The following is a 16,564-nucleotide window of genomic DNA, read 5'->3' as shown; positions in this document are numbered from 1 at the left end:
TTAACATAAAGAACTGACTGCAGGTGGAGATTTGCTTTTCCTTCTGTGTTCTAAAATTGAGAGAGAAATGATTAGCCGGCAATTAAACAAAACAAAATGATTTTGGCTGGCTCGATCCTGTAGTTTGTTCCTTTCCTGTGGTTTCATTTACCATGAATGGTTCCACCTGGCTCGATATTTGGGCTACTTCTTTGGCTTAAAAAGCTTCCCTCAATTGCCTTGGCGTCTCTCCATACCCTATTCTTCACCACATGGAAAGTTTAGATTGGTAAGTTATACTATGCGGGAGGAACACTAGAAATTCTCGACTGTGGATCCTATGCATCTTCCATTATAAATGTCCATTTGTTTATTTGTTTTGAAAGCATACTTCCATTTCTATCTTGTTTGCATGAATGTTCCACCTTTTATAACCCACAATCCCTATATATATTTTATTCATTTTCGATGTGGGATTAGTTAATGAGAAGAAAAAAAAAATTTGCATGCTTGGGATGGATGTAAAAATTGAAACTTAATTATTAAGTTATGAAACTTTTTTATTGTATTATATTTGCAAATAAAAATATATAACAAAATCAATATTTTTTTCAAATTTTTATTCTATAAAATTATAAAACACTTTCACATTTATTTTTATAATAATTATATAATGTAATTAAAAATAATAATATAAATTAATTAATTTAATAATTTTAAAATAATAAAATACAAAAGACATGCAAATAAAATAAAATATAATAATTTTTATTCATTTTAAATATATTTTTATACTTAAATATTATAAATGTTCTATTTAATAAAATTTTAAATATTTATATATTTATATTTCTCTTCATTATTTAATTTGATATGTCAAATATAAAATTGAAATATTATTAAAAATTATATATATATACATATATAAATTGTTATTTATGACATCATCATCATTGATTCAACCAATGAACCATGAACCGATAACTTTTTTAATTCAAACACCATTCTAATTATGAAAACATTGCATAATTCAATCACTAGTGTACTAAGAAACATAAGATTTTACACTTATGATCATAAATTTTTGTATAAAAAAAGTAAAGGAAAAAGAAAATCATAAATAAAGTATTGAGAATATTCTATAAGTCAAATTTCATCAAATGAACCTTTATATTTTATTTACAAATCCTATAATTCAAATTTCAAATTTCAAGTTTCAAGTTTCAAGTTTCATTTACACACATCCCATTAAAATACTTAATTACCATCATCACCAGAGCTAGAAAATAAATTGAAGGGAGTAATCAGGGTTCCTCCTAAACTAAAATAGAAGGTAACTAATTTATTCTCGAGGCCAAAAAAAGAAAACACACACACACACACACACAAAAATCAATCAAATAACTTAGTGGTAGTAATCAGGGTTCCTCCTAAACTAAAGGATACAGATTCAAAAAAAATAAAAAATAAAATTAAAGGGGACATTTTGCCCCTCTAAGCCTTATGTGGCTGCGTCCCTATCATTGCTAAACTTCTTTAAACACTTATATATTTTTAAATTATTTAATCTCTATATATAAAGCTAAAATAAATGAAATAAATTTAAATAATATATAAAAATAATGTATTAATTTTAAATTTATTTATTTTCTCTTTTATTTTTTCATTCCTTCTATTTTTCTTTTCAATTTTCTCTATTTTTCCTTAAATTGTCATTGACCTATCATCAATTTTCTTATATTGTATTTAAACAATTCTCTTTGCTTATCATCCATGGAGTCTAAATACTTGTCATATGACATAGGAACTGAAAAGGCTAAGAAGAACCATTGTGGGAAGTAGAAAAACATAAATATATAGACTAATGCATATTATGTTTTAAAAGAAAATTTACATTTGTACAAAACTTAGGTAGTACTGACCAATTTAGGTAAGAGTAAAAAAAATGAACATGTTAAGAATCTATTTGATAATGATTCTTAACAACATTTTTAGTTTTTTTAATATTTAAAAAATAAAAATTTTTAAGTATTAAAAATATTAAAAATATTTTCTAAAATTACTATCAAATAAACTATAAAATATATAATAAATTATTTTTAAAAATATCTATAAAAACTAAAAACCTCGTATAAATAAATTAATTTATTTATTTTTTAAAATAATTTTTTATTTTGATTTTGTAAAAAAATTATTAATTTAATTATTAATTTTAAAATGGTTTTAGTAAAATATGAATAATAAAATTATAATAACATCACAAATAATATTTTTTTACTAAAAATAATACTATTCTAGTATATATAAAATCTAGATATTAATATATTCATAAAGGCATAATTGATTGTTTTAAAATGAATAGTAATACCATAAAAATAATAATGGTTAATAATATTTTATTGAAAATGAATCTTGAAACTAAGCCAATTTTTTTATCACATATATATTTAGTACTTAATTACATATATAATATTTTGTACTAGTTTGGATGATTTCTACAATTAATTGGATCAAAATTTTGAATTTTGAATTATTTTTTAAAATTAGTAAAATTTATTAAAAGGTAAAACATTAATTCTCATTTGATTTAGAATTCATTTGTGTTGTAAGAAAATTAAGAAGAATATAATTGTATATAGAAAAGAAATAATAAGTCATGAATTATTTCTTATCGACTTTGGTTATTATTTTCTTGTACTAATTGAGTTCAAAATTATTACATTTATTAATAAATCACAAATTTTCCATATTGATCGTTAAATAAAAATAAATAAAAAAGATAAAAAAATTATGTTTTACTTTATTTGTTTTTAATAAAATTTTAAAATATTTTTATTTTTTATTTTTTCTTATTTTTAAAACACATGTAAAAATTGAATTTTATTCTGATATATGCTAATTTATTTTTAAAAACTGTTTTATGAAATTAACCGTTAATGGCAAGTAAATTTGACGGTTGAAGCTCAGCCCCAAGCGCAAATGTGAACTTTGGAGTGGGCTTAAGGGAAAACCGGATTACATCATATCGGGATTGGTGATTGGATTTAATTTGAGGAAGCGTATAGATTAGAGTTTTCAGTCTTCTGTTTTCATTTCATCGGGCGGAGAGGAGATAAACTACCTCCTATGGCTTCACTTCACTTCCTTCTTCGCCCATCCTCCAATCCCAATCTTCTCGCTTTACCCTCCAGATCTCGACCGGTTCAATGTGCTAACGAACGCCAGGCGCTGTTTAGCCGCATTGCTCCTGTTTACGATAATGTACGCCTTCCCCCTCATCATCATCTCCCACCAAATTTTGGGTTTCTATTTTTCTGAATTCTTTGTCTTTTTAATTTTTTATTTCTCAATTACATTTACAGCTGAATGATTTCTTGAGTTTGGGGCAGCACCGGATATGGAAAAGAATGGCGGTATCATGGAGCGGGTAATTTTTGTATTTCACTTTTCTCTCTCTCTCTCTCTGTTTTCTTTTATTATTGATTTATCAATTTTTTTTTTAATTTTGCTTTCTGAAAATCTGGGTCAGGGCCAAGAGGGGAGACGATGTGTTGGATTTGTGTTGTGGAAGTGGGGATTTGGCATTTCTACTATCAGAAAGAGTTGGGTCTGATGGCAAGGTTTCTTTCAAATTCTTGATTAAGTTAAATTCCTTAAAATCTGAAATCACGTATTTGTTATTATTTTCGCATGCAGATTTTTTCTATTTATTAATTTCAATATCTCTTAATTAATTTAATTTTATTGAATTATTAGTACTTAATAAAACACTAGAAATGAAAAAAAAAAACACACATACACACATACAGAGAGTGTAAATTAATAAAACAAGTTTGAAACTCTTTATATTGGTCTGACTTGCAAATTGCTTATATATTTTTGAAGTAGAAATACAAATTTCTGTATTGTTTCTATGGAAAAAAAAGGAGAGAGAGAGAGAACTATCAAAAGATTCAAAACATACCACTTCTTTTGATAGGCTAAATAAAATATGCTAAAAAAATGTAAAGAGACAAATTATTAAAAAAAAATCATAAATAACTTTTCTTTTTTCTAAGGGAAAGAAAAAGGAAAACATTTCTTTTAATTCTCTTTGTTGATGAAGCTTTCTTATAGTTGCCACAAAAATATAAGTGGCTGTTGTCTTGCTTGGAAAATTAAGAATCAATTGCTTCTAAGAAAAAAGAAGAATTAGCAAAATATATCACTTCTTCTGGTAGTATTTAATGTTTATATATATTTTTTAAATTATTTTTAATATACAAAATAAAGAAAAAAGTTATGTTGGACAGACCCTTAGTATAGACTATTTTGTTAAAATTTAGTTTTATAGTTTCAAATGTTTGTGTCTATGTCTATATACACCTACTCTACTCTTATACTTGTGTGAAATAACTTGGGGAACGTTTGGAAGTTTGAAATAGAGAATCGAAATGGGAAATACACTTCTCTTCTTATTCATTACTATGATTGGATCACTTATTAGAAATAGTGAAAATTATTTTACTGAATTAAATGAATTTTACTTAATTACTCCTTGTAATCCTATGCATTATGCCCCATGTGCATTGAGTTTAGAAACATCCAAAAAGTCATGATCAGTTTATTGTCAATAATTTATTGATTTCACAAGAGGGTTCTTTTTAAAGAAAATTACTATAGCTCATAAGTAATGGACTCAATGGCATGGGTATAAATTTTTTGAATTAGTCAAATGTGATTAGTGATCATGTCTATTTGGAAAAGCAATTGAAGTACTTCCTTTGTATGATTGAGCACAACTTTTTTCTTTAAAAGGGGTGTTATGGTAGATTTAGATGAGACCATGGTTTGTGCACCTTTCTAGTTGTGAGTACTAATTGAGACTTTGCTTAATAAAGAAGAGCTCATTATTCTTGTGACTTAAACAGTTTATTGGACTTTACTAAATCAAGGTTCCATGCTATGGTACAAAAATGTGCTAGAAATCATTGTGATGCGGTATCCCAACACTATAGCCTAAGTCTAGCCTATAGCATCAAAAACTTGTGAAAGAAATTGATGTTAGGTTTTCTCTCTTTTTTTCTCTTTTGTACCTCAATTTTGCAGGTGATAGGTTTTGATTTCTCAAGGGAGCAATTATCAGTTGCTTCATCCCGACAGCACTTGCTCTCAAAAGCCTGCTACAAGAACATTGAGTGAGCATTGGTAAATCTAGTGTTGATGAGTCTAATAACTGGAATGTGCTTATTAAGAATTTGGAAAGGCATTTCATGTTTACAAATTATGGAATAAGTCCCGAAAACTTACCATTTGTCTATAGATTAATTTCATATAATCCATTATAATTTCATTCCTTTTCGGTTTAAGTTGAAAAGAATTGCTAACCAACAAAATGAGGTAATGATGCCATGTGTTACATTGTAGGTGGATTGAGGGCGATGCAACTAAGTTACCTTTTTCTGATTGTTCTTTTGATGCCATTACCATGGGTTATGGGCTACGAAATGTGTTAGATAAAGGCAAGGCCATGCAAGAGATGTTTCGAGTCTTGAAACCAGGTTCCCTTTCTACAATCACTCTATTTTGTTCTTGTGAGAGTGTGGAGATAAGGGATTTGGTAAAACTTGTTCTGTTATTTGATAAGATTTGTCATTTTTTTCTGAAAATTTCAGGGTCAAGGGTATCCATCCTCGATTTCAATAAAAAACACTAAACCATTTATTACATCAATTCAGGTATTGTTGAGATAAGGGGTTTTAGTTTGAGGAGTAATTATGTCTTGAATTAAATTGAGAGGTGAAGTCAGTTGCAACTTTTAACATTCATATGACATTTTGATGTTATTTTTTTATGATTCTTCATGCACTAGTTGTCATAATGAGATTCATTTCTTTGACTGAGTGTTCTCATGCATTACTTGTCATAATGAGATTCATTTTTTTGACTGAGTGCCCTCCTATTGAAGTTTGCTTTGTATAAGAAAAACCACCTAAGATTGGGTTTAGGGGTGGTGGGACAGTGGAGGAGGGGGTGGGGGTTGAATTAAGTGATGGTCAATTTTCAAAATGCTTAGCCACTAGTGAAGAAATACCAACAAATAAGAACAATGTCATAGTTAAAATACAATAGTAAAGAGATAGAGTAAGAGAACATAAACAAAGTTTTTATCTTGATTTGACAAATCTCCACCTACATGCATGCTCCCAAAAACCTTTCCAAACCTTGAGAATTTTCACTAGCACAAAGTCTTAATGCCAAACCTTATAAGTACACAATTGGTTTGTTAAGGTACCAAGGGATCTCTTACAACGTAGTGTCTTTCTTATTCTCTAATTTTTATGCTTCAAAAGCTCTTTCAAGGTTCTCTCAACCTTGGACAAAAATTGGAAGTGAAAGAGTATTACATAAGGACTCTCTTTAATTGTAGATTTACAAGTAGAAGACTTTGAGTGCAAACAAAGAGTATATAAGTTTGGATTTAATGCACTATAGATGCTTAATGAAAGTTTGGACTCAACGTAATAAAAATTTGCAAGTTGTTGGTGGCCTCTAAATGCTTTCATAAAAGGTCATATATATAGTTTTGTGAAAAACTAGTTGTTACATACAATCGGTTGTGGCCTATCCACCTTTCACTCATCCACATAACGCGGTCCATGACTCCATTTTTTCCTCTTTTCAGATTGTAAATATTTCTCAGAACATCATTTGCAAGTACATCAACCATGCATTTATTATTGATTTTTGAAGAATAACTTCCATTGTTGAATTTGTAAGACATTGGAAAGCTCTAAAAAAGTTTTTTTGAAAAGGTCGTTGAAGGATTTAAAAGTGCATAAGAGTGCATAAAAAATTTAAAAGGATGCCCTTATAATTGCACAAGGTGAGTTAAACAATCCTAAGGCTAAAAGATGCCTAAATGATGTCTTCACACCTTTCATCTTGCCTTTAATGGCTCCTTCTTAAGCTTCCTAGCTATATGGCTTCTTCTTTATTTACACAACCAATTTGCTTGTGTATTATGCTTAAATCAAACATTAGATCAAGCCTTTGTTTTTTTATCATCAAAACTAGGTTTAATAAACCTTGGGTTAACACTCTCTTGTACTATGAAATACTAGAGAGTAACTATCACAATCGTCGAGTTTCTTTTAACCAAAAGATTGTTGTAACCTGTTGAGATCACAAGGGTTTGGCCTTATAACAAAGCGAGGATCTTGGCCTCAATGGTCAATGATGGCCTTAATCATATGGCCCCTATAGATTTTGAAAACACTTTCAGTCCCAAGAAGTCCTGAATTACCAAAAGAGCAAACTATCAAAATTTAGCATGAGGTGAACCTCTTGATGGGTTTCCCATTTTGCTTAAACCTCCAGAGATGATTTGTTGAACAAGCAAGTGGATCTCTAATCCAAACATATCAAGTTCATCTAAATCCCTTGAAAGACTTGAGATGTTGAGGCTTAAACATATCAAGTCCTGAATTACGAACTGTAGGGTCTATATTGATCTTCAAAGATCTTGATGTTTCTATCCAAACAAATCACCCGAAGAATAACAAGTATGCCATTCACTAGAGATCTTACTCTTAATGCTACCTCGAAAACCTAGAAGGCAATAGTCAATAAATATCTAATCCTGAGCTTTATTGATATGGTGCCTTATCTATTAGAAAGTGAGGCCCACAAACTTTCAAAAGAAAATTGATGCTTAGAGATTGGGGTTTGTTTTTGGGATAATGTCCTTTGGAGCATGTAACCCTTAGGAAATGACCACTAGCAACAAAATTATATCAAAATATATGGTGAGACTTATAAACTTATCTTTTTTGTCTGAGACAACCTTTGCATCATGGATTCTAAGGGGTGGAAATTGGTTTCTAATCTTTCTTTTAGTGGGGGTCAAAACATAGTGTAAGCCTTATAAAGTCATGTTTTTTGTTTAGGACAACCTTTTTATTCTGGATTCCAACAAGTATAAAATCTTTTGATGGACAAATAAAACATATATTAATGAGTGTGAAAGAGAACATGCTAAAAGCATTTATCCAAAACAACCTCCATAAAGACATATCTAACCATAGTTAAGATTGTCTAAGAGGTCTAACATTGTGTAATTCTCCATTTACAGTGAAACATGGGACCACACCAATGGGGATTAATGAAGTTCTTCTCCAACCTTTGATATTACTGTTCTTGAAAACCCTTTCATCGTGCTTTTTTGACATGCTCCAGAGCAAGCACAGGGGAGCCACATGCCATACCTTCCTTTTCCTCTTATCCAACTCTTTAGACTTCCATCTAAGAAGAAGTTTTCTCATTAAAGCTAGAAACACCTATTTTAGACCAAAGACTACTAATAGAAATATCCCCAGTTTTTTTGTCCTATCACAATATATCAAGATATGATCAACTGATTCTTCACTATCATTGTAGCAACCACATTCATTTACCATTGTCCACCTTTTCTTCATTAGAATATATATACTTGAGATCTTTTTCCATAACTGCTTCCCAACCAAAAAAGTAGGTTCTCAAAAGAATTGGGTCACCATTTCAACTTCCCAATCTTGAAGGAGTCTTTTGAATTGCAATGACCAATGGCCTCCACTTTCTCTCCATTCCCATAAATTTTGCAACTTTAGTAGTCTTGAGAGAAGTTAATCTAAACAACAAAGGGATAGCCTCTTCAACTTGTTCTCCCCCATCCACCTATCTGATTGTAATTTAATTTGCTTACCATTTTTTACCCAAATAGTTGTCTTGAATTTAAAGTCTTCCCATCATTTTCTAGTTTCTTTTCATAAACTTAGTTTGAAAACTCCCCCTCACCTCTTATGTGCTTCAACCCCCATTCATTTCCCTATATTCTCCTCAAATGATCTTCCACAAGCTATTGGGCTTAGGGACAAACCTCCACAACCATTTGCTTAGTAGGGCTTCGAACCTTTAATCTCCTAATTCCTAAACCTCCATACTTCTTATCCTTGCAAACAATCAACCAACTCACTAGATGCACCTTTTTTTCTTCCAAATGATTTCCCACAATTTGTTTTTTTTCAATTTAATCCTTTTCTATAGTTATATATATTTGGATCACACAAGGACATGAAATATATTGGAAGACTCAAGAGGGTACTCTTTATTTGCACTAATCTTCCTCCTTGAGACAGGTATTGCTTTTTCCAAGAGGCCAATCTCCTTTTGCATCTCTCTTCTATTACATCCCACATGACAAGAGACTTATAAGATACGCCTCAAGGAAGACCAAGATAGGTAAGGAGTCTCCCCACTTTGCACCCGAATAGAGAAGCCAATTTGTTCATTTCCCCCAAGGGAAGAAGTTCACTATTTTGCATGTTTATTTTCAAACTTGACATCAGTTCGACGCATATCACATTCCATCTCCAGTGCCTCAATTGATCCATGTTGACCTCATAAAAAGAAAAAGAGTATCATGTGCAAATAATAAGAGACATTCATTCCTTCTCCCTGTCTACCCTCTACTTAAAAACATTAAGAAAATCCTCCATTCTTCTACCTTGGATATTAGTTAGTTGAGAGCTTCCATCACCATCACAAATAGATAGGGAGAACAACAATCACCTTGCTGCAACCTCTCTAGAAGTGTGGAAAAGTTGTGGGAGTGTCATGAACCAAAAATGTATTCATTTTCTCCATTTATGACCAAAACCCATCTTTTCCAAGCCTGAAGAGAAACTTCTAATTCACATAGTTGTTGATCCTTTTTTTTTCTTTTTTTTCTTTTGTTTTGTTTTGTTTTGTTTTATTTTTTTTTAAATACATTTAAAACTAAACCATGCCCCTATACTTCTCTTTTCTTTGAATCATTGACCTCATTTGTAATAAGAGCTGCTTCAAGGATCTTCCTATGAGATTAATTGGCCTCAAATCCTATCCTTAATGTCACTATCAAACACCCCCCCAAAACTATATGTAGCATTAATGCTACATTAAATAGAACACTTAGATGAGCTGCATATTCCCCTTCCCACTGTAGGCCAGAAATTGTTTAAAGGCTATTGAAAATCCATCTGACCCTGGCACTTTATCTCCCCCATCTTTGATAAAGTTAACACCACCTCCTCTAAAAAGAGCTCTCTAAACTGCTCTATCTAATCTATCAATGCAATTAAATAGATACACTACCAATGTTAGGTCTCCTCACTTGGGGTTTTTCAAACATAGACTTGAAATAGGACATGATTCCCACTCTTAAGCTCCTCTTCTGCAAGCCAAACCTAATTGATTTTGAACTACTAATGAAATTGTCATTCTTGCCTGCATTAAACGAATGATTAAAGAATTTTTTATAGGGTATTCTTATTTAAGCTAAGAACCCTAGATTTTTGCCTCCACAAGATTTTTTTTTTAGATAGCTACATGGTTTGTATTTTATCTTAATCAAATTTTGATTCCCTCTTGTCCTCCTTCGAAGGAGGTCTTACTCTTTCTATACTATCCCAACATCTTATCAACTCCAGGCGCTTCCTTCTTAATGGATAATCACTGCTCAGATGAATATCAGAAACCAATGAGTTCTTTTCACTCGATAGACATGCTATTCTATCTTGTGCTCATCATGTGTGTTTTTGGCCAGTCTCAACTTGAAGACAAAATATTGTCTCTATTCATTATATTGGTGAAACCTCATCCTAAAACATCAAACAATCTTTTTTTTCCTTTTAGGTAATTATCATTTTTCTGGTGTATGGAATCACATGTGGGATTCCCCTATCGTCATGCCAGTTAAGCTTGGCTGAAGGGGTTAATAATATGATACCAGCTTGGGCATTAAATTCAATTTTCACTTGTATTTGTTGTAATAGAGTATGTTTTATTTATTTGTTTCTCTTTTTTCAAGGAATGGATGATGATAATGTAGTTGTTCCTGTTGCACTGGTTATGGCCTTGCTGGATTGAGTTGCATATTTGAAAAGCTCAGTCAGGAATTCTTAACAGGTTTACTTCACCTCATTGCTTATGCACATCATGCTATCTGGTGGATGATTGAAATATGTGTTGTGTTCTGTTCTGTCATTTAGGGAGGAGTTGGAGAAGCTTGCTTTAGAAATGGGATTTTCCAATGCCAAACATTTATGAGATTGGTGGAGGCATCATGGGGAACTTAGTAGCCAAACGGTAGGTAGGATTTGCTTCTCTTGCAAATTTTTCTAATTTTATTTTGTAAGGATTAGCATTCCTGTGTGAAGGATATATTTAATGTGAGTTCTGAATTGTACCTTGAGCTCACTGTTCAGGTTAAAGGATTTTTCATTGAAGTGTTCATCTAATTTAAGTATTATTTTATACTCTTACCTTACCCTTCTCATCTTCTCGCCATTCTGTTTTTCATCTCCAAATGAGAAAATGGCTACAGTTAGAATGTAGAACTTTGAGCAATCCCTGTGAAAGGTATATCTTTAGATAGTCAAAGAATTGAAGCCCAGAATGCATTGTAGCAAATCTTTATCTTTCAAAACTTTCTTTAAATTAGGTCATTTTAAGAATCCAATAAATGACATTTCTATCTTGTTTTTATCGTTTTGATGTTGACCAAACTGTTGTTCAAAATGCTGCATGGAACTCAACTGCAAGACTGAATTCTCCCTTAAGTAAACTAATAAAATCACTCTTAACCCTATGAGAGGAAGGTTATCTGAACCAGCTTTACTAGTTAATATTTTATAGGAACAGCCAATGCATATTGTGAACTCTTAGAAATTGATAATCAAACTTCCAAACCCGCAGAGGGGAAAAATTAAATCATCTGAACCAGCTGGACAAGTTAATATATATATATAGATATAGATATATTGGAATAACCCAAATTTATCATAAATTGAATCAGAATCCATTTTCACATTGTTCTGTACCTCCTCTAGTGTTGTGATGACTATTGTAAACTCACTTGGATATAAACCTTTAGTTTTTTAGCAACCTGCCCATGTGCCCATCAACATATGCTTAGGGGATGCTTACAACATGAAGTTGAGGAAGAATGGGCTTAACCCTGAGACAGGTTTTTTCATTTACATGCCCACAGCTTGTGAGTTACCTGTACGCTGTAAAAACATTCATTTCGAGCTCCACTTAAGGTCATCTGGGGTAGAAAGAACTGTGGGAGATACTGGCATCTGAACCAGAAATGGCAGCATTGAGGGGGTAAGATGGGTTCTCACATGCCTCATTAAGTTCCATGGTCTTTCATCTATAATGGGGGACTAGTGGGCGAAGGAAGATGTTCATCCTTCTTTGTCAGCATCTGCAGGGCCTTTGACATTGATGGTCGTAATGATGGAACTCTTGGGTGCAAAGAAGTCCTATCTGCATCACTCTCAAAACTTCATTCTTAATGTTGCCATTGTCGTGGTTATGCAGCATTAAATTTGGATCAAAAAGTTCCTCCAAGGGTCCCTAGCTGGAAATGCTTCCATGCCTGTTTTACCCAAAAGCACAAAACAACTTGATAAAAGAGGAAAAAGCCTTTCATTTGCACTTTTTGTGTGAATATGATAAAGAAAACTGATTAAATATTAAAAAGATCAAGTCATGAAAATTACGATAGTGACTAGGCTATCTGAGTATTCTGCAGTTTTGCTCCTGTTGTTCTGCCTCCCTGTGACAATCTCCAACAAGAGGACACCAAAGCTGTAGACATCTGCCTTTTCTGTTAACTGGCCATGGGCAGGTACTCTGGAGCCATATATCCTCTATAGATTCAAAAAGGAAATATTTCTAGTTTAAATGTACGCTGATAAATCCTTAAAGCTTAATATTTTTAGAAGTTGATCTGCTATTATAATTCCTTGAACCCAAAAAGAGATACTTACAGTGTTCCTGCAATAGCAGTGCTTATGTGACTCTTATCTTCTTGGAAAGACCTGGCCAGCCCAAAATCAGCTATTTTAGCACGCATCTTTGAATCCAACAAAATATTACTGGCTTTTATATCTCTGTGGATAATTCTGATCTTCGAATTTTCATGAAGGTAGACCAGACCTTCTGCTGTCCCAGAGATTATCTCACATCTCTTTTCCCAGTTCAGTGCTTTACCTCTGTTTGTATCTGCCACAGTTATTTGTAAACGATTTGTCAGACTTCATCAACAGGATCAAGATAGTAAGATATGCTCCAAGAGTGGTAGCAATAACTTTGACAAGTAGTGATAGTCGTTTTTCAAAATATTGGACCTCTGCTAGGGAAACTATATCTGTTGATCTCAGAGATTAGTCTTAATTAGATTTCTTGTAATTACCGAAGATGAAGCGATCAAGACTCTTATTTGGCAGAAATTCATAGATGAGAAGGCTTTCAGGCCCTGAGCAACTGCATCCCAACAGCCTGACTAGATTTTTGTGCTCAACACTGCTTATTATGTTAACTTCATTATAGAAATCTGCTGCTCTGTGTCTGTTGTTAAAGAAAAGCCTCTTCACAGCAATCTCTCTTCCATCAGCCAGAACTCCCTGTTATGGAAGTAACAAGTAAACCTCTGATAAAATCCAATAAGTTATGTCGTCTGACTTTATGTAAAATATTTATAAAAGCCATTTATGAAAGGGAAAAAAAAAAAAGAAAAAAAAAAAGCTGCATAGTACATTTGATGTGGATAATAAATTAATAATATACTACCTTATAAACAGTTCCAAATCCTCCTTGTCCAAGCTTGTTGGCATTGTCAAAAGATCCTGTGGCCTTCTCAAGTGTAGCATATTTGAAGTTCAAGCTACTGTCATGGAGGGTCTTAACTAATTTTATAGCATCGTTGGAACCTAACTCAATAAGAAAAAGCAAGGGAATAAGCACAACTTCCGATCCTAATGAGCTGCCAAAAATTTTCGTCTCTTGAATTTTAGGAATATCAAATTTGAGGAGGCTTAGATTACTATAGACATCAAGCCTATTTAGAGACTCCACCAGTAATAAGCGGTGAAAACCCCAACAGGTGGGGTATAAGAAGTCCATTCCAGTAACCTAACCCATAAAACAGCACAATGACTACCATACTTCTTCTAAGGTTGGTGTGCTTTTTGAGTGACAGGAAGTGTTGGACACGGACTGTATGTTTAATTCTCTTATCGTTCTCAAACAAAAATTTGTTTGCAAGAATCTTTTTACCTCTCCTTTTCTTTTGGATCCTTCTTTGCTTCCAGATATAAACTCCAATCGCTCCCCCTACTAGAAGAACAATCACAGCACTTACAGCAGATACTATTATTATTATGGTCCCTGCAAATGTTGGCAAGCTTTGTCACTTAAAACATATGATCTGGCATGATCAAATACAATGAATGTTATTGCGTGAAACATGCCTACACAATGTAAGAAGAAATCACAGTATTTTACCTCTTGAACTTCCATTATCTGGTTCTTTGTTGAGGAAATCTGTATCTGAGTACCTCATGAAGCACCCTGTGTTCAGTGCCCGCCCTTCAGACCAAGGCAAGCATCCCAATATCGATGACGATGCATTCTCCAGACACGCCCTACATGATATTGCATTCAAAGTCCTCCAGCAATTAGCCAGCACATAGGCCGACTCATTTGCTGTTCCCGGCACTATCACCTTACTCCTTGCATACCCATTATTGTTTGGTGCATCAGCAACTGCTTGCTTTATAGCCTGCCTTGCAGACTCCTGGAACGTGAAGTTCTTTTGGGTTTCGTTTCCACACAAGGCATGGTCACTTGGTCCTGTATACTCCTCAATGAAGCTGTAATTTTGAGCTCGCATAAAGCAACCATCAAGGTAAATGCGACCCGTAGTGAAAGGAAAGCACTGGGGAAGAACTGTTCGCGCCTCAGCGTAGCATAATACACAATCAAGCAAAGACAGATCTCCATAGCATTGGGCAAGACCATACGTAGCATCAGGTGCTGAGCCAAGAACAGCCACGCCAAAACCAGAAGTGCGCATTTGATTACTGATATTTTCCATCATAGCCACAAAGTTGGTGACGAAGATGGTTGAATTGTGCTCACGCTGGTGCCCGCACGTCATTTGGATCGTTCGTGATCTGGGGTCTCCGGCGGATAGTTCTATCACCGATAGAGTTAGGATAAAAAAGAAGAGAAGAGAAGGGGAAGGGGCTGATGGGTTGGCTTGCTTCATCTTCATTTTTGAAAGTCTGTTTTGAGATGGAATTCAAAAAGAGAGTAGCATTGAGATAAATGAAATAATTTCGAGTGCACTCGAAATGAAACAACATAATTGAAAAGAAGAAAAAAGTCTTCATTGAAAGCTAGAAAGAAAGATTCAAGATGAAGACAAACAATGAGATAGATCATGTGTGAAGGCAATATGATTAGCATTGACCCTTGGGTACCCTTGGCTTACTTAAAGTCAGAAGGCGATGAGTAAGCACTATGTTCCATATTGGACTTATTGAGATTTCACAATATGATAAATATTCAGCCAATTTCAGTATATGGAAGTTGATGAGATCAAGGGTTGTGACGGTAAGTCACATCACCTAAATTTGGACAGTGAATTAATATATGTTTTATTTGATAAAAGTTTAACTACAAACAGTGGGGGTCAACTGAAACCGGGTGATCAGTGATCCAAGACATCCCATCATCATCACTGGTAATGCACACATGGGTCCACCATTAAAATGGATGATTGTCGTAAAGGTTTCTAGAAGTAACGTCGGTGTTAAAATGTTGAAATGTGAGAGCCTCCAGCACGACATTCAACCCACCTCCATTTAATTTCTAACGACGACGAAAAATGTTCCCACCAGTGCCACCCTGTGTGATGGCGTGAGTAAATAAGCTCCGCCGTCTACGGCTGAGATGAACACCCGAGCACCATAACACATGTAAGCCCCCACGGAATTAAAAAATTTAGTTCTCAACACGTGCTTCAGTTGAATTTCGCGATTTTATTTTTTTATTTTTTCTTGCAGGAAAACGAATAAAATTGTGGCGTATATTCAAAATCAAGCTGAAAATAAGGGAGAGAAAGAAAGTTCGTTCAAAGAATCAAAAGATCTCAGTATAAAAAACCGCAATACTTGGCTGACTACCACCATCTCAAGTTTTCTGGGTGGAGAAGAACAACTTCTTCAAATTGATTGCAGATAGAATCGCAGAACGAGGGAAGAGTTGAGCAATTACATTGAAGGAAACACAGATCACAGAGAAAAGAAAACCACCAAACTCAATCAAATAGCCAACTGGAAAAAGATGTTGCAGTTGAGGAAGAACATCATCATAATGGAACATCAAGCTGTAAATCTTTTTCAATAGTAAATGAGCAAGAAAGCCGGAGCAAATTAATATTTTCGAACACGAAAATAAAAGAGAAAGCATGAGAAATTGATTAGAAGGAGTAGATTTGAACGCTTACCTTTTAGTGCATGAGATGTGCAGAGAGCGGAGTTGTGTGGACGATGAAGTTGAAACTTGAAAGTATAGAGAGATAAACGGGGATTTTTCTCAATAGGACGGTAATTTAAAAAAGTTATGCTTAAATTACTATAGTAGAAGAAGTTATTACAAATATACGATAGTTTTTGCCATCTAGGAAAGAGGATTTGCCACTTAGGAGAGAGGAGAGAGGAGAGAGGTTCAG

The 16,564-nt window shown here is 33.3% G+C and overlaps 2 pseudogenes; one reads left to right on the top strand and one right to left on the bottom strand.

Annotated features, from left to right (window-relative positions):
* Positions 1–3,031: 3,031 nt before the first annotated feature.
* On the top strand, positions 3,032–11,177 carry LOC117926840 (annotated as a pseudogene).
* Positions 11,178–12,058: 881 nt separating this feature from the next.
* Positions 12,059–16,412, bottom strand: LOC117926755 (annotated as a pseudogene).
* Between the last annotated feature and the right edge of the window lie 152 nt (positions 16,413–16,564).

Source organism: Vitis riparia, chromosome 1, assembly GCF_004353265.1.
Source record: "Vitis riparia cultivar Riparia Gloire de Montpellier isolate 1030 chromosome 1, EGFV_Vit.rip_1.0, whole genome shotgun sequence".
NCBI classification, from domain to species: Eukaryota; Viridiplantae; Streptophyta; class Magnoliopsida; order Vitales; family Vitaceae; genus Vitis; species Vitis riparia.
Note: the sequence above shows the minus strand (reverse complement) of the source record. Positions and strands in the feature narration are given on the sequence as shown.